Raw genomic sequence first — 19,371 nt, 5'->3', positions numbered from 1 at the left:
TAGATACCCAAAAGTGGACTTACTAGATCATATAGTTTTATATGAATGTTTTGAGAAGTCTCCATATTATGTTCCACAACAGCTACACCATTTTACATTCCTACCAGCATTACACAAGAATTTCAATTTTTCCACATCCTCCTAACACTTGTTTTCTTTGTCTTTCTTTCTTTTTTTATACTAGCCATCCTAATGAGTATGAAGTTACATCTCATTATGGTTTTCATTTGCATTTCTCTAATGATTAGTGATTATCTTTTCATATGCTTATTGGCCATTTGTATATCTTCTTTGAATAAATGTCTATTCAAGTGCTTTGTCCTTTTTTGAATTAGGTTGTTAGTTTTTTGTTGCTGAGTTTTAGGATTTCTTTATATGTTTTGGATATTAATTCCTTACTATATATGTGACTTGTAAATATTTACTTTCATCTTGTGGGTTGCCTTTTTACTCCGCTGATAGTGTCCTTTGATCCAAAAAGGCTTTAATTCAGATCAAGTCCAATTTTTCTATTTTTCCTTTTGTTGCCTGTGCTTTTGGTTTCATGTCCAAGAAATCATTGCCAAATTCAATGACATAAAGTTTTTCTTCTATGTATTCTTCTAAGAGTTTTAGAAGTTTAGCACTTACAGTAGATCTTTGATCCATTTTCAATATGGTATAATGTAAAGGTGCAACTTCATTCTTCTGCATCTAGATATCAAGTTCCAACACCACTTGGTAAAAAGACAGCCTTTTCTCATTGAATGGTCTTGGCACCCTTGTAGAAAACCATATATGTGAGGGTTTATTTGGGGAGTCTCTATTATTCCATTGGTCTTTTTTTTTTTGATTGATTGATTGATTGATTGATTTATGATAGACACACAGAGAGAGAGAGAGAGAGAGAGAGGCAGAGACACAGGAGGAGGGAGAAACAGGCTCCATGCTGGGAGCCTGACGTGGGACTCGATCCGGAGACTCCAGGATCATGCCCTTGGGCCAAAGGCAGGTGCCAAACTGCTGAGCCACCCGGGGATCCCTCCACTGGTCTTAGTAGCAGTACCATACCACTTTGATTACTGAAGCTTTGTAGTAATTTTTGAAATCAGGAAGTGTGAACCCTCCAACTTGTTCTTCATTTTCAAGATTGATTTTGCTATTAAGAGTCCCTTGAGATCCCCTATAAATTTTAGGATGGATCTTCCTATTTCTGTAACAACAAAAATATACTTAAGATTTTGATAGAGATTGCTCTGTATCTGTAGTTTTTTTGTCAATCTGTATTGACATTTTAGTATCGGCATGTTAAGTTTTCTAATCCATGAACACGGGATGCCTTTCCATTTACTTATATCATTAATTTCTTTCAGCAATGTTTTGTAGTTTTCAGTGTATAAGTCTTTCATCTCCTTGGTTCAGTAAGCAGATTGTATTTTTTTTTCCAGCATTTTAATTCTATTTAGTATACGAATTTGTCTGCATTACCTCAAATTGTTTCTTTTTTATATAGCACCTTACTGGTGTTTTGTAATACTTTATTAAATCTCTGTATAAAACACATACGTATATTTGCACATACATATAAATGTAATTTTCTCCTGCTCTTTGTATTATCATTATTTCTTTTTTCTATTTGTTTGGGTTTTGTCCCTATTTTTAATTAGGGAATTGTTTCCTCACATGACTACTTCTCTTGGACTATACTTTGTTGTTTAAGAGTGACACATAAGAAAATTGATCACAATCTTTTTATCTGCTCAAAACTTGTCCTTTGTGAGTTTCTAAGTGAAGTAATTTTGGAGGGAAACTTGCAGCTTTATGGAAGGTGGCTTCAGAAAGAATCTTGGATTCTGAGGTCGATTATGACTGGACAATTGACCTTCAGCACATCCAGGTTTATAGCTAAATTTAAGAATATATTGGGATTTCAGTATTGACTTCTACCTGGTGATTGTGTGGACGTATAAGAAGTTTACAGAACACTGAGGTGGAACTAGAAAAAGCAAATGATGTCATCCTTAGTTTGGGAGAATCCTTACCTCATGCATAGCAAAAGATAATGGCAGCTGTATCTTTTACAGAACACTTAGGAGTCCCCAAAACTTTCATTTCCATTTGGCCTTATGCTCTGTTTCATCTGCTCATGTAATTCTCTCTCTAATTTTTCATATTTTCTATTAATGAAATTTAAATATGTTTCTCTGTCTTTATATCAGTTATACTAATGTCACCATTCAGTGAGTAGACCTCCATTTAATCCTCCTGCTTTAGTGTGCCCCTCACATTTACCTTCTGCTGCACCTGTTGCCTCTGAGATTTGTGCAAATCCACAATTCCTTCAGAGAATACATTTCCTTTCTCATGCTGGAGTAGGAGAGAGGTAGTCACTTGGCTATGTCAGGATAGGGGCAGATTTATAGGTCTAGGTAATCCTTGTCAAAGTTTTCCATAAATCTTCCCATGTTTAACCCACTCCCTATCTTGCCTCAGGTTTCTGGATCTTTCTGGAGTTCTGCAACACAGTCTGCTTTCTTCTTGTTAGCCATCCCTTCTTTAAACACACGGTATTTAACTTTCTGTGTTAGGTAAGTTGCCAGTTTTTCTTCCACTTTTCATCTTCCAAAAATTGTGTTACTATCCCTCATCTGCTATTTTCTTTCCTATTCTCTCTTAAGGGTATATAAGTATTTTACTTTATTGCTTTCATGGATGAAATGAAAACACTAGTAGTGCTTACTAGTGGTAGTAATGTGTGTTTAAGCCCTCATGTTACCTGAAGCTCACTTAGTTCTTTCAACAACACAAAAAATAATTGTACTAATTTTATATATGAAGTTTCATGGTCACTCAATTAGTAGGGGTAAAGCTATATTTGAAACACAGATCTGTTGTATGCTGAAGCATATGCCATCATGCTATCCCATGACAAAATTGCCCTTATAAAACACCTCTTCTAACTAAAGTTTGCATTTAAATAAAATATTCCATTAATTTAATGTAGAGCAGTCTTAGACAAAGTCAAAAGGTTTAAATTTTGTTTTCCTGGTAAAGAAAAAAAAACTTACTCCAAATTCTTCAAGTAATAATGCACATTTCAGAAAAAACTTTCAGATTACATGTATTGTACATCTTCATTGGTGCATGTAAGAATTGAGTACTCAACATAATAGCAACAATGGAAAGTATGTATGTTTAATAAATTCGATATGAATCCAAGTTTCAAAGACTATTATTTTGCATAATAATTTATTATATTGCAATCTCTCTTTCTCTCTCTCTGATGTATATTTCTTCTAGTCAATGTGATCTCAGGAGGCAAAATAGCAACAATTAACCCTTGGAATGCATGTATTTTGCCAGTAACAGCAGGCCCTGGAAATATTACCTAAAAGGCAAGAACCAGAAGATTATCTGGATATCTGTTGTCTATGTAAACCCATTGTCTAAATCTACCTTCTTAGTTTGAGGTTATAAAACCAAGGCTGGTAGTTGAGTTGATTTAATACTACTTTGATATTTTTTACACTAAGAAAAAGAATGATGGCCTTTTATTCTATACCTCTTGTGATAGGAAATTAGAAATTAGAGTGGTGGTTGATTTCATGGACTTCAGTACTTAACTAAGCTTTGTTCAAATCTAGGGTTCCAGTAGTTATGTGATCTTGTAGAATTATACATCTCTAAACACAGAGGTTCTTAGTTTAGAAAATGTGGGCAGTAACAATAGTGTCTACAGGGACACCTGGGTGGCTCAGTGGTTGAGCATCTGCCTTTGGCTCAGGTCGTGATCCCAGGGTCCTGGGATCAAGTCCTGCATCAGGCTCCCCACAGGAAGCCTGCTTCTCCCTCTGCATCTCTCCCTTTCTGTGCCTCTCATGAATAAATAAACAAAAAAATTTAAAAAATAGTAGTGTCTACCTCTTAGAATTTTGTAAATATTAAATAAGGAAATGCTGGTAAAGAGTTAGCATAGTGTCAGCCACATAATCAGATTGTAATTATGGGCAAAGATTGTACAATACAAAAGTTGTACAAAACAACTGTGGTTCAAAGGCTTTACTGAATAGGCCCCTAGAAAGGCTAATGAAATGAAGATAAACAGTAAGAATAGAGGGTGGTTATGAGAGAAACAAAGACTTATTGAGGACCACTGTATATCAAATATCACACTAGTCACACAGCCTAATCATTTCAGTCCTGCAAACACTCTGAGTTGTGCAGTCTTCCACTTCCTCAACAAGGAAGAAAATAAATTGGGATCATGTGGAGATGGAACTGGAATTCAGATTCCTGCTTGCCTGACTTCAAAATCTATTCTCACCCTTTGTAACATGGACTTTCCTAAAGCTGGATGCCTTGAAGTCAAATCATCTGTGGATTTGTATTCTATTTCTGGTTATTTCATTAATGTTATGTTACTATGCATAAAGTACAAAGTTAAATCCTCCTTCTTTCTTTAATCATCCTTAAAGAGGGTTAACAATAATTGTCTTTCCTTTCTCATGGGGTGTTAAAAATAATAATCTCATGAGCTATTGGAGAGGGAAAGTCTTGATAAAAAGAATAATCAAATTTTAGAACTAAAAGGGGCTTTAGAGATCAACTGGGAGAATTTGCTCATTCGATAGAGAAGGAAACATAGACTTACAGAAAAAATCCCTTGCCCACATTCTGACAATGTCATTTGGAGGGTGGTTGGCTTTCCTACTAGTGAGGCTTAGGTTAAGGCAAGGAATGTTTGATCTGAGAGTAACGGGTCATGCTTTCTTGGGACTCTGACACAACCACTCACCTTTAGGCATTCATCCCTCTCTATCTGGAAGGGGAGAGAAGCAGCATGACTCCCTTGTGGGGTTAAGACATCTGGTTAACTTCAACATTTTATAATCCATTCTTACAAACCTTCCCTACCTAATACTATCCATAGCTCATCAAAGTAGCCTCAGATATTTATAGTGGACTTATTATGAAGTATTTTTAAATGTAAAATATATCTAGTACATGGTAAGTCCTCATTTACCTTTTGATTTTCTCTTATCCTTTCATATTTCTACTGACCAACCCATGCTAGGCAATTGGAGTTTTAGTTCATCCTCAAAATTACAGAAGAGACATGTGCACCATCAAAAGGTTGGATATGCAATAGATATCTGTTGGAGGGCACAAGACAAAAAGCCCATCCTAATGATATTCTAAACCAGATATATATCTTGCTTTTCAATATCTACATCTCTTTTTTTGCTGAAAAATAAAATCTTTTAATTCTTTCAACAGATGCCCATTCACCTTTTATCTTTGAAAAACAGCGAATCTTCTTGATGACCACAGTGGAAAGTGGTATGATTTCTTTGGTCAGTTGTAGATGGGGAAAGAAACAGTGACCCCCAATTCTGCCTCTCCATGCAGGTTTTGCTGTGCACAGTGCGCAGAGGAGGAATTCAACTTCTCATTGTGCCCTTATTAGAAAATGAACAGGTGCCAAACTATGCCCACATTAGCAGAATACAATAAATACAAGTTGTTGGCTCAATCTATTGTGCTGAGCACAGCAGAGTAAGGATAAGAGCATAACAATGGGTACTATCAAGATGAGAACCATGAAGCAGTGTATATATATATGTTTAGTTTTGCAATTTGAACTTCATTTATATACCCATACATAACCCTATCATTAAACACCAGGAAAGCACCTTTTAAAACTTCATCTTCCTTTAGAAAAATGCTTTTAATTCTGGATTGGCCTTTCTGGCATAATTCACCAAATCATTACTGTCAAAAATCAAGGCATGTGATTGCCCTACATGAAGGCCCCTTCTTGGAGAGACATTGGAAAAATAGAGAAAAGAGCCTTGTTGCTCCTGCCATTTGCCCCTTAATTTGATTGTGTTCATTGTTTTTGAAAAGCATGGGAAAGAAAGGAACAATTTAGGAAACAAAAGAGTTTGGGAGTGAGGTCCAAGACCCTGCACAGAGAAGGGTACCTCTGAGTGACTGTTCACACAACGTGGTGACTGTCAAGGTCCTTTTTACCACACAGAGGTGGCCTGAATCCTATTTCTTTAGCACACTTTGTTAAGATTCTCTGGCAGTCAGAGAAGAAAGAAATTTTTTTTCATCAGACAAAAGTTATTAGGGGATGCAACACTGAACATGGAAATTGGGAATTTTTCTGAACTCATAAGAATTAATGAGCACTTTTCAAGTTTTTTAAAACCCATTTGTGAACCTCCTTAGGGAAAAAGTGTCTTTAGTATGAGTGAGGGAAGAAGAAATTATTTGGTGCTTGTTGTTGAAAAAGTGGTTGTGGTATTTCATTTAAATGTGCTGACTCTTAGTTGTCTTCATATAGTGACCCCCAAGTCATTTCAAAAGGAAAAGTGTGACTTTCTTCTTGATCATGTGCTCTCTTCCTTTCCTATCTACCACTATCCACTCTCTGTTTTGTTCTCCATTATTTAAACCTTCCTGGGGGACTTTATTTGTGAGCATACAGCTGGCATCCCTCAAGTCCATTTGGAGTTGCCAACCCATTAGGTCCTTTTTCAATTAAACTAATTTGAGTTAGGTGTCTATTGCTTGTAATAAAAAATAGATATATTATGGAAATTAGTAATTGACTTATTTCTCATCTCTTGTGGACCTGTGGACCAAACTCTGCTTTGTACCTGATTCTAGTCCCTGGGACCCTTTCTCCTTCTCCCCTCTCTTAACTTATATTCCCTTTGAAATTGTTCAAAGGGTATTTCAAATGGGTATTTCAAATATTTGCTTTTTCTTTGAAATAGAATTATGCATCCCCACCCTGTATTAAGTGATCTGCCCTACATGGCAGGGAAAGAGGATATGTGATAAGGACTTGGCCCACTGTGCTTTAGCCACTGGGTTGCAAATGTCCATGACATTAACTTTATTTAATTAGAGGTTTTACACAATGTGGATGGACTCAAACTCTTGCATTCATGTCTCTGCTATGAGAATCACAGGTCTCATATAGAAACTTCTCCTTCTCAGATTCCAGAAATGAGCAGACAGAAGAACTTACCAATGAGAGCAGAACTGAAGCAGAGCAACAGCCCTTCTTTTGTAACTTAAACAAGAAATATTTTTGTTGTGTTTGCAAGCCACCAAATTTCTTGGGGTTGTCACTGTTGCAAAAGCTAATACATCTTAGCTCAGTTTGTCTAGTGCCAATTTGACCCAACAATTCTGATCTAAAACTTTCAGTTGGCAAGCTCCTCGTTACTTGCTGTTTGTCTGAATTTCATAACCTTAAAAGAAAAGGGCGGGCAGCTTTGGGGAAGCAGGAACAAGGGTTGGGGATCTTCCTCTGAGATTGCATGAGTTCAAAGACTCTAGGGCTAGGACCTCCAGAAATAATTGAAAAGCTATTTGCAGAAACTGGAGGAGATGCAGAAAGAGCAATTAAACTGTAGGCACCCAGGTCCTCTGTGGAGCAAAGAATCAAGAGTTTAGAATCAAGTTGTTGAAACTAGTAAGGAGAAGAGAATCAAAACTGGCAGACCTGGGAAAGATGTAGGGTAGGGAAAGAAAGAAGTGAATAATTTGTTAAGTACTCAATAAAGGTCCTTGATAGGGCCGATGTGACCACTACCCCATCCCCTCACAAATTTCCTCAGGGCTGAGGAATATCCAGTGGACTGCTTTGGTGCCTCTCAGGACATTCTTAAAAGGGGGGGGGGGGAGATTCAGTAACAGTTTTTTCAGCCCACATTTTTTTATCATCAGTGGCAGTAGAACTGATTGTGATGTTGGCCAGAATCACATCTTCCTCTTTCATGTGCTCAGTTATTTCTCCCTTTCATATCATTTGGGTTTCACACACTGAGCCCTTTTGTAGAGGAAGGTTCTAGAAGGAAGCTGTGGGAAAAGGGGTTGAATGCCATGATGCTCACAGGTAGCCAGATTGTGTCCCCTAAATCCTTTGCCTGTTTGCATGTTTTGTGTTTTACGTTGGCCTGTCAGAGGGTGTCATGTTGGTGATTCAGGATATTACAAGAAATGGGAGGAGGCATGGTTGCTGTGGAATGGTGTGTTCTGGGTAGAAAGTACAGTGAATTGTTCCACCTCAGTGCTGAGAAGGAGGAGAAAGTCAGCCCCTTATATAGCCTGGCAGATGGGTAGCATTAGAGGTACTTCATTAGAAATGACCCACCTGTGTGATGCATGTCTGGGTGAAGAGGGTAAAACACAGAAGAATGAGGGCATGTGTACTTGGAGACAAAGACTTTGAGCACTGTTCTTCTGAAAAGGAAATGAGGTCTAAATTCAGGTGCTGGGGAGCCATCTGGCAAAGAGGGAAACTCTCATGTGCAAAGTGGTGGTGGTTAGAGTGGGTGGATTGAATGCTGGAAATCAAGTATGGGAATAAAGGCCCAGCACTGGGCAGGCGGGTGACATTTCTAATTCTCTGCTTTTATTGTGGCTATTCAGGCTGCATGTTCTACTCTATCATTAGAATCTAAACTCCTTGTATACTTTCTTATTTAACTTCCATCCCCCGCAACACAGTATTGCTTCTTGTACTATGAGTGCTCAGTAATAACTTAATAATAATAATAATAATGGTGTCAACAAATGGTTAGTTAAATGAATGAATGATCTACACAACTGTCAGGGAAAAAATAGCTTTAAGGAGCTCTTTTCATAAAGTAGACTTATGCACAGAGTTTTCATCATTGCTAGAGACGGAACATGTTTTAGTGAAAAAAATGTTAGATGATAGCCAACAAAACACATTTAATTGTTAATTCCAGGATTAGAAAAAGAAAACACAATAAGCAGGAAAACATTAAATAAAGAATATTGTAAATGGCTTTCACAACCATCATTTAAAAAGAGAGTCATTTCACAGAGCAGTTCACATTTTATCACTTCCATTAAAGATGTCACACCAGGGAGTTGTGGCATCTTTCTAACAAAGTCATCTTAGGTATTCAAGCCATTGTCTGGTAGCAAAGCCCTTAATCCTGCAGTATCTTCCAAGAAAGGCTAGTTAGTTCAGAAAGCTGGAAACAATTTTACAGAGCTGCCTAATTATTTAGGACTCCAGGGTAATTCTTAAAGGGGGCCGAGGGGTGTTAATCACATGCACTTCTCGGTAAACCTCTGCTGATGTTTTACTTGCATCAAAGTTAAGAGTTCATGTATCACTATAGGGTAGAGTCTCTGAAGACAGATTCCTTCTTAGAATAAAATGCCTTTGAAGAATTTAGGCTATATCCAGTCCCAGTAATGGTGTATGTACAAAGTAATTATGCACAGAATCATTGCATTTATAAGAAAGTTTGAATATTTTTAGAATGATGATCATTAGGTTTTATTTTATTTGGTTTTTTGTTGTTGTTTTATTTTGTTTTTAGTTGCCTCGGGTATTATAATTATGCTGTGATTCAAGGTAGTTTTAGGATTTCACTATTTGAGGTTAATTTATTATTTTTTTATCTATAAAGGGCCAGTTAAAATGGGATTAGTAAAGCATAATTGATTTTCATCTCTTTCCACCCCATAAGTCTGATTAAACAGGACCAAGGGTGACAGAGGCTAGAACCTCTGCCTCCCACTCACCATTAGTAAGGCAACTGTTTTGATAGCAGCAGAAACAGACAGGCTCTGATACATTTACATTTTCTGACTGATTTTTAGCTAATGGTCATTACATTGGGAAGTATAATATTTTGCCTCACTTAACACAACGTTTTAATCAACTAGTCAATAATTAATAGATATTCATTGAGATGCCTCACTAGGATACTTACTATAGGATATAAAAATCATAAAGAACAACTCCTGCCAGGGACTCTTGGGTGGCTCAGTGGTTGAGTTTCTGCCTTTGGCTCAGGGCATGAGCCCAGAGTCCCGGAATCGAGGCCTGCATCGGGCTTCCTGTGAGGATCCTGCTTCTCCCTCTGCCTGTGTCTCTGCCTCTCTCTCTCTCTCTCTCTCTCTCTCTGTCTCTCATGAATAAATAAATATTTTTTTTTTTTTAAAAAGAGTAACTCCTGCCCTCAAGAAGCTCATAATCTCATGTTTAATCAAAGAAAATACTTAGTCCTCTTTTGGCTCCAGATCAGGTCAACAGCTTTGGGAAAATTTAACCAGAATAATCCTAGAAATGGGAAAGAGAAGTTGATTTTAAGGGACAGGAAAAGATAAGCAGTTTAGTGCATTGGGATCATGTGAATGGCAATATCCTAGAAGCTGCTGAAAACAGAAGACCAGAGATCAAAAGGGTTTGTGTATTATACAAGCACTAGTCAGGATCATAGTTCAAGGGGAAAAAGACTCTATCTCTACCTTTCTAGGTTGTTGTAAAGCTGGCTTTATGAAATAAACTGACAGTGAGCAGATTCGCAGGAGAAAAACTATACAAATTTACTAACTCTTAACATTACATGCATGGGGCACCACAGGGAAAAAGTGAATACCCCAAAAAGCAGTGAGATATGAAAGTTTATATACCCATCTGAATAGAAAAAGGGAGAGGTTATGTAGATGATTTGGAGAGTAAGTGATTTTTAGGAGAGATGAATGGGCCTTTAAAAGAAGAGATGGGAGATATGATAATGTGTGACTAAATGTGTCTGGGTATGCTGTCTACTTCTAGTCTCCTCTCCTGTGATGAGTCCATCCTCCTGGTTGATGAAACTTCTGGGAAGGGCATTTATGATAATTGAGTTCTTTTTAGAGGACCTGTCTTTAGGCAAATAAGGGCAGCTCAAAGTGAGAAAGCCTCTCTTTGCATTTGCTGTTTTTCAAGTGTCTTCAGTTCAAAGTAATTAATACACCAAAGTGGCCCATTTTGGGGTGGCATATTCTGAACCCTTTCCAAAGAAGAAAAGAAAGCAAACAAGGTCCTTGTAGAACCAAGTACAGTGAGAGACAAGCAAATGTCCTTGAGTAGAGCTGCAGGGCATAGCTATGGTTGGGGGACAGGAGAGAATAGTTAGAAAAGGAATAGTTGTCTCCAAGCTGGGCTCCCCATTTCCCTCCCATTTCTAATTAGTCATAGACTCCTATTATTATCCCCATAGTTATACAGTATTTGAGAGGTTCAGGAGATCAAGGGCCAAAAGGTATTCAATTAACTTTCATGATGATGAAACAAATCAAGGCTGGTGAAACTCAAAAGACTGAGAGTTTGTCCGTGACTAAATGTATCATAAAAAGCTTTGTGTCCTTCCAAGATGTTGGTTATCTCCAAGGGGCAGGAGCACTAATGAGACCACAATTAAAAATGCAGTCTTTGAAGGGGCTGTTTATTTGCCGAATATTCTCTACATTTTTGGTAATAAATAAATAAACAAGTTAAATAAATTAAAAGCTCTGTGCCACTGGCCATGTGGGAGTGAGAGGCAGATGAAGGAATTTAGTGCAAATCCCTTTCAATCAGGGAATAAAAGATAGCTCAAATACATACTGTGTATAAATGTTTAGAGTGTTCACTTAAACCATTGGAAGAAAAGAGTCTTCTCTGAATGCAAGATGACATCTTATTTTGGTGTCCATAAGCTACCAATAGTGATTTCAGAGAATTTACAACTATTTCTTTAAATTTTCAGCAGCTTATTTTTAAAGGAATGTGTCAATTTCTCAGCCTTCCTACCTATTTCTCTAGACCCAGGAAAATTAGGCTACTGTCAGAATAAATATTTTCTGGGGTGTTGTGGCATAATTTGGGGTAAGTCAGACAAATTAAGCTACAGTGAGCTACAGGAAGCCATATCAGAGGAATCCAGGAATGGGGAGAATCTGGGTAAATGCCACCACACTGAAGTACCTAGTGTGGCCCAGCAGGCTCTGCACTGGAAGTAGTTCTGATATCGACCCTGGACAGTTATTCCTCTGCCTTTGTAAGCCATGCACACTTACTGCCATGTCCACGTGCTTCATGTTGCTTGTTCTCAGTTCCTACCACTTTGCTTATCTGAGTATGAAACACCACCAGGATTTTACTAATTGGAAACAGCTTAATATAATTAAACTGTAAGAAATTACAATTTCCCAGATTGTATTTATCACTGTCAAAAAAATAAGCAAAAATATTATTTAAAAACCTTGGCCCACCAATGAACATTTCTCTGAAAAACAAAAGGATTCTTTATACTTCATGCAAGTGCCCCACTCTGGCTTTTCATGATGGTCAGAGCTGTTCTGAGGGTAAGTGAGGCTTTTTAAACAAAAGGGAAAAGGAAGGAAACACATTTTTGACCACACACTTTGCACTAGAGGCTGTAGATGCTTCATAGATATAATTTCCATTTTATTCCATTTGTGGGATGCTTTCAGTACACTTATAATTGGCAGAATTTTCAGTTTTTGTCAGGGAAATAATTAAAGGAATTGGGGATGACTGGAAGGAGAGGCAGCATTGGGAAGTATAATTTGAGCCAGGTACATTTGGCAGGCAACTCAGAATTGATGAACATGAGAGGCACTGTAGGTCAACATTAACAGTCATCTCTAAGAGCAAGCCTATTTTATCAGGAAGCACAATAGCACATGGTTGGCTGAATTGTAAATTAGATAAGAGGAAACACAGATCAACCTACATTAAAGAGGGCAAGGAGAGCCAGAAAGGAATGATGGAAAGGAAGTCCAAGGAAATAAGAACATGGGCATTATCTAAATACCCTGTAAAGTTTTGCATAAATTTACATCTTCCCTCCCCGCTCCCCTGCCCCCACCAGTGGTGAGGGAGAGGACTTTCTCTCCAATTTTGCAATTGCTTGATGTCACCAAACTTTATATTGTTTGCAAACTCAGAATTTATCTAGGCTGTTAGAAGTCAGTTGTTTTGTGCAGAGTAGCTGGACAGGGCTCAAGGCGGGGATTCCAGGGAGTTGGCAAGGGTCTGCTCTGGATCTGGCTGCTGGTTATGAACTGTGGTTCAGTGTGGTGATTTATCAGGCCACATGTAGACATACACACACACACACACACACACACAATTTAAATATATATTAAGATATATAATATGTATATTATACTTCAATCAAATTTTTTAAAAAAAATGCCTGACAATCTAAAGTATATTGTTATAGTTTTAGCTTCACTTTCCCCAGTTACCCCAAGACTGAGCACCTTCTAAGTTTTATTGGTCATCTGTATTTCCACTCCATGCATCTATCAAAAGAAACCTTAACAAATTGTACTGAAATGTTCATTTTCAGAGCTAAAGAAAGAATTTAGGTACTCTGAACTGGGAGTACTGGTGAGAGCCTTTGGACCTTACCAAAATCAGGGGAGTTAAATGACTACATGTCTATAGGATGCTGACTCCTGAGTCACATTCTCCTCCCAACCACCATCACTTTGTTGCTGCCAAAAAGCTGACAGCTAAACCTTTACTTTTCAGGGAAGGCACCATCTTGTAGAACATGCTCAGACGAAGAAAAAAAAAAGACTTGAAAATATTGACATCAGGGTTGTCCAAGCAATGCTCCCCTCCCCAATACTTTAAAGTGAAACTCAAAGTTTGAAAAACCACCCATTAGCACAGATTTAGAGCTTCCACTTGGCTTTTTTTCTCCCTCCCTTAATTTTGAGCACACCACCAAGAATTGCCATCTGTATAAGGGAAGAACCATATGTATGAAGGAAGATAAAGAAATAGAAACTATCCAGGGAAAGAGAACTTAAAAACAAGGCGTTATTTTCAGTGATATAATAGATTAACTCAATGAAGAGAGAATGAGGTGCTATTTAAAAAAAAAGGGAAATTGAGGAATTGAAGTATGCTAGCAGAAATGAAAAACAAAAAAAGCATTAGAAAATAACATTGAGAAAATAAATATAAAATAAAAGGACAAGACTAAGAAAAGATGAGAAAATTAACAGTGTATAGCCTCCAATATTTAAATAACTGGGATTTCAGAAAGGCAGAAGGGACACAATGGAAAAGGAGAAGAAATCATCAATGAAATAACTCACAGTTTCTCCAGGACATAGATGAAGTCAGACCCAAGCAAGTGCATCACTGTGAAGTTTGTGTCCTGTGGACAATGAGAAAATCTTTCAGAGAGAAACAGAGATAGATGGCCAGGGAGACAGAAAGGCATTTTATGCATATATGGAAAGAGACAGACAACAGGGATAGAGACAGAGAGAGATAGCAACAGTGAGAAAGAGAGAGAGAGAGAGAGAAAACACAAGTCATAAATCTATAAATAAGGGAATATGAATCAGAATAACTGGTTGTTCCGACTGCAACATTAGAGGTTAGAAGACCAGGAAGGGTCCTGCATTATTTCTACAGGAAGTTTTATTTCCAACTTGGAGCTCTAAAGTTTGTTAAACCAACAACCAAGGGAACGATAGAATAAAGAATAAAGATACTTTCAGACAAGTGTAATCTCAAAAAAAATTAACTCCCACCTACCCTTTCTTGGGCAGCTACTAGAGGATGTGCTCCAAAAAAATGAGGAAATAAATAAGAAAGAGAACTTTAAAAAAAAAAAAGATTATTTATTTATTCATTTGAGAGAAATAGAGAACAGAGAAGCAGGCTCCCCAATGAGCAGGGAGCCCAAGGAGGGACTGGATCCCAGGACCAGAGATCATGACCTGAAAGAGGACTTAATTAAAGAAAAGAAACACAAGATTCAATACCAGAGAAGTGAAGAGAATTCCCAGGATGATGGTGGCAGACAATCTTAGAATACAGCTTGTGCACCAGGTAAGGAGAGCAAGTCGTCCAGACTGGAGCAGATTTTATATACATATAAATAGCACAGACCTTCATGTCTGAAGCTCTCTAGAGAGTAAGCAAACACATATAATAAAAGCCAGTGTAGTCATTTCTTCTATTTGTATGACCCACAATTATGATGGCTTAGCTGGAATTCAGTGCTGACACAATAATGTAATATGTTTTTGACCTGAACTGTGACAATGAAGTTCTGCCCCTCTTAAATAAAAATATAGCAATAGCCTTTGACTTGTGCGATTTCCATACTGAGGGAGAAATCTCTTGAGGAAAATCCAATTAGATATTAGACAATGCTTGTGTATCCTTAGATTATCTCTGGAACAATAAATACCCTGAAGGCTTCTATAATGTTTACCACTGCAAAACAAAGCTGTATATTAAGGAGACTGATTTTTCATTGTTTATCCCTTTACCATATATAGATAATACCCCTTCAAACTGGATATAACAAAAACGTAGTTTTTAAGCTTAGAAAATTAATACATAAAAATAAAACAAAGGAAACATAAGAATAAAACAAAACAAAATTTGAAAAAGCAAAGCAAAAAGGCTCACTTCAAAAAACAAGAGAAATTATGAAAAATCTATAATTTTTATTCCTAAAGAGAATCAAGAAGAGATTAATTCAAATAAAATATTTGTTATCATGGAATACTAATTCATTCAACATGCTGTTCTGGTGATAAGGATCCAGCTGAACTCTGCAGACAAATCCTTCTCAATGTATTGTCCATCATAGGTAACAATAAGTGCCATGAAGAAAAAGATCAGAGAAAGATGAGTTGATCATTTCCTAGTTATGGTAATATGAAAGGCATCTCTACAGAGGTGATTTTAGAGCAAACTCTTGAATGGTGCAAGAAAAGAATGCCTACATATATGTGGGGGAAGAGCTTCAGGTCAAGAGTAGAGCAGACATTGTAACACAGAACCCTGCCTAGTTTACACAAAGAACAGCTAGTTTGCCAGTGTAGTTGGACTCACAAGGGATACCTAAGGGGGAGCATGGTGGAATCATAGGTCAATAGGGGAGGTTAGTCAGGGGTAGCTCTTATTAGACACAATGAACCTTATTAACGGATTTGAGATCTTAAGTGTATTATGCCATTGTAGGCTTTTGAGTAGGAGAACGATTTGATTCAGATTTTAGAAGGATCCCTTGACAGCTGAGCGGAGGATGGACCGCAGATGGGACAGAAGTGGAAGTAAGAAGATCCTTTGGGGGAGGCTATTGTAATAGTCCATGTGAGAAATAAAATGGTTTGGACCAGAATCAAAGTGGTGGAGAAAGTGTTCCAGATTGTTCTGAAGCCTAACTGAATTATCTGATGGGTTGGAGTCGAGATTTGAAAGAAAAAGAGTTTCAAGAAGGTCTTGAAGGTTTTTGACCTGAGAAAATTGATGAATGGAGGTGCCGTTTCCTGAAACGAGTGGGAAGAGAGGGTTTGAAGAGAAACAGTTAAATGCGGAGTTTTGGTTTTGAAGATATAGAAATTCTCAGATATCCAATATTGAGTACACAATTGTCTGTAAGACAACATTTCAGGGCAAAGTTGGAGGTTGGAGCTAAAAGGTAAGACTTGTCAACAAAGCCATGGAATGGATTGTGAATAGTGAGAACTATAGCTGGCTAAGAAAGAATAGTTTTCACAGCTGAGCAGTGGGACTCTGCAACACCGAGAGGTAGGAAGATGAGGAGAACCCTATACACAATATCCACATAAAAAAATAAAATTGCCAATTTTTAAGTGTTCGTTAAAAGTTTGCACAAGAAATACATCAACATTTTCTCATATAACATTTAAAATACATACGGAGCAAGTGCATAAAGTTCTCATCATACCCCGTTGTTATTCTCTAGCAAAGAAGAAACTATTAACTATTCACTGTATATGTATTTTAATCAATTTCCCTATATACGTGTGTGTAGGCAATTATGTGTGTGTGTATATAAGTGTATGTGTGTAATTTGTGCTTCTTACATGAATGGGATTATTTGCTTATATTGCTATGAAATTTACACGTAATGAGTCGCGGAGGGTTTTTTATCATCTACCATTATAGATTCACTTCATTTTCCTTTAACTTTGTGCAGATTATCCTATCGTATGGACAAGTATCCATTCAAGTATCGTATCCATTCAAGTTCATTCCTATAGGTAAACATATATAAGGTTTCCAGGTTTTCATGATTAGAAACAGTGCTGCAATGAAAATCTTTACCCTGCTTTCCGTACATTTATTCTCAAAGACAGATCTGTATGTAGAATTGCCAGGTTCACAACACATAATTTTTAAATGTTGATAGGATATTACCACATTCCTTGACAACACTGAATATTTCAATTTAATTTTATTTGTGTATATAATAAGTTTTTTTTCTTTACAATTTTTGGATGTAGTTTCTTCTAACCAACAGACCAAAATACACCCAGAATCTAGTGTATTGCTCTGTTCTGTTCACCTGTCTGATTATATTCTCTCTCTCTCTCTCTCTGTCTCTCTCTTTTTTTTTTTTTTTTTTTTTGAGTCTCTTCTGATTTTGTGTAGTGTATATTTCTCTGGGGTCATTGTTGCTATTTTAGTATTTTGTTCTCTCATTCACCTGTTCTCTTCTGGACAGAGAGACAAGATAGAAAAACTCACCTCAAAAAAGAGAACAAGAAGCAGTACTGACTGTCAGGGACCTAATCAGTATGGATATAAGTAAGATGTTGGAACTAGAGTTCAGACTAACAATTATAAAGATGATAGCTGGGTTTGAAAAAAAAAGGAGACTCTAACTGCTAAGATAAATGAGGCAGGAGAGAATCAGTGATATAGAAGACAAGATTATGGAGAATAAAGAAGCTGAGAAAAGAGAGATAAACAGGGACACCCGGGTGCCTCAGCAGTGCCTGAGCATCTGCCTTCGGCTTGGGGATTGACCTGGAAGTCCTGGGATTGAGTCCCACATCAGGCTCCCTGCCTGGGTCCTGCTTCTCCCTCTGCCCATGTCTCTGTCTCTCTCTGTGTTCTCTCATGAGTAAATAAATAAAATATATTAAAAAGAGAGAGAGAGAGATAAACAATTACTGGATCATGAGGGGAGTTTGAGAGATAAGTAATACCATAAAGTGAAACAATATAGAATAATCGGGATCCCAGAAGAAGAGGAAAGGGGGGGCAGAGGGTATACTTGAGCAAAGTATAGCTGAGAACTCCCCTAGTCTGGGAAAGGAAACAGGCATGCAAGTCCAGGAGGCACAGAGAATCCCCCTCAAAATCAATAAAAATAGGTCAACACCTCAACATATAATAGTGAACACTGCAAATTTCAGAGACAAAGAGAAAATCCTGAAAGCAACTCAGGACAAGGAGTCCTTAAACTAAAGGGTAGAAGCATTAGACTGGTAGCAGTCCTATCTGCAGAGACCTGGAAGGGCAGAAAGGGCTGGCATGATGTGTTCAGGGTGCTAAATGAGAAAAATATGCATCAAAGAATACTTTATCCAGCAAGACTGTCATTCAGAATAGAAGGAGAGATAAAGTGCTTCCAGGACAAATAAAAACTAAAAGAATTTATGATCACTGAACCAGTCTTCCAAGAACTATTTAAAGGGATCCTTTAAGCAAAGAGAGAGCTTAAAAGTAACATAGACCAGAAAGGAACAGAGACAATACACAGAAATAGTGACTTTACAGGTAATACAATGGTACTAAATTCATATCTTTCAATACTTAGTATGAATGTAAATGGGCTAAATACTCCAATCAAAAGACATAGGATATTAGATTAGATAAAAAAGGAAAACTTTAACACCCTGCTCAGTGCAATGGACAGATCACCTAAGCAGAAGCTCAACAAGGAAACAGGGGCTTTAAATTACACATTGGACCAGATGGACTTCACAGATATATAAGAGTATTCCATCTGAAAGCAACAGAAAACATATTCTTCTTGAGTTCACATGGAGCATTTTCCAGAATAGGTCACATAGTGGATCACAAATTGGGTTTCAGCTGGTACCAAGAGATTGAGATCTTTCCCTGCATATTTTCAGACTACAATGTTTTGAAACTTGAATTCAATCACAAGAAGAAATTGGGAAGCAACTCATATACTTGAAGGTCAAAGAGTATCTTACTAAGGAATGAAAGAGTCATCAAGGAAATTAAAGAGTTTAAAAATTCCTGGGAACAAATGAAAATGAAAACACAACTGTCCAAAACCTTGGGGATGCAGCAAAGGTTGTCCTAAGAGGGAAGGATATAGCAATCCAAGAAATGAGAAAGATCTCAAATACACAACCTACCCTTACACCTATAGGAGCTGGAGAAAGAACAGCAAATAAAATAAAGCAAATAAACCCAGCAAGAGAAGAGAATTAGTAAAGATTAGAGCAAAAATCAATGAAATAGAAACCAAAAGAACATTAGAACAGATCAACAAAAGTAGGAGCTGATTTTTTGGATTTTTTAAAATATTTTATTTATTTATTCATGAGAGACACAGAGAGAGAGGCAGAGACACAGGCAGAAGGAGAAGCAGGCTCCACACAGGGAACCTGACATGGAACTCAATCCCGGGTCTCCAGGATCACACCCTGGGCCAAAGGTGGCATTAAACCGCTGGGCCACTGGGGCTGCCCAGGAGCTGATTCTTTGAAAGAGTTAATAAG

The 19,371-nt window shown here is 37.4% G+C and overlaps 1 long non-coding RNA gene across 5 annotated transcripts in view; it reads left to right on the top strand.

Moving 5' to 3' along the window:
- LOC112661504 (uncharacterized) overlaps window positions 1-19,371 on the top strand; it is a 96,494-nt gene that overhangs the window by 17,843 nt on the left and 59,280 nt on the right. The window contains exon 5 of one of the 5 annotated variants that reach the window (XR_007403489.1): window positions 2,473-2,567. The exons of 3 other annotated variants lie outside the window; for them this stretch is intronic. This is a non-coding gene — a long non-coding RNA (uncharacterized LOC112661504). Of the gene's footprint in view, window positions 1-2,472; window positions 2,568-5,256; window positions 5,492-19,371 lie in introns of those variants that run through there. One more of the 5 variants, XR_007403491.1, reaches the window with a different exon arrangement.

The sequence above is a fragment of the Canis lupus genome, chromosome 18 (assembly GCF_003254725.2).
Source record: "Canis lupus dingo isolate Sandy chromosome 18, ASM325472v2, whole genome shotgun sequence".
Lineage (NCBI taxonomy): Eukaryota > Metazoa > Chordata > Mammalia > Carnivora > Canidae > Canis > Canis lupus.
The sequence above is the reverse complement of the archived record's forward strand: the minus strand, read 5'-3'. Positions and strand labels throughout refer to the sequence as shown.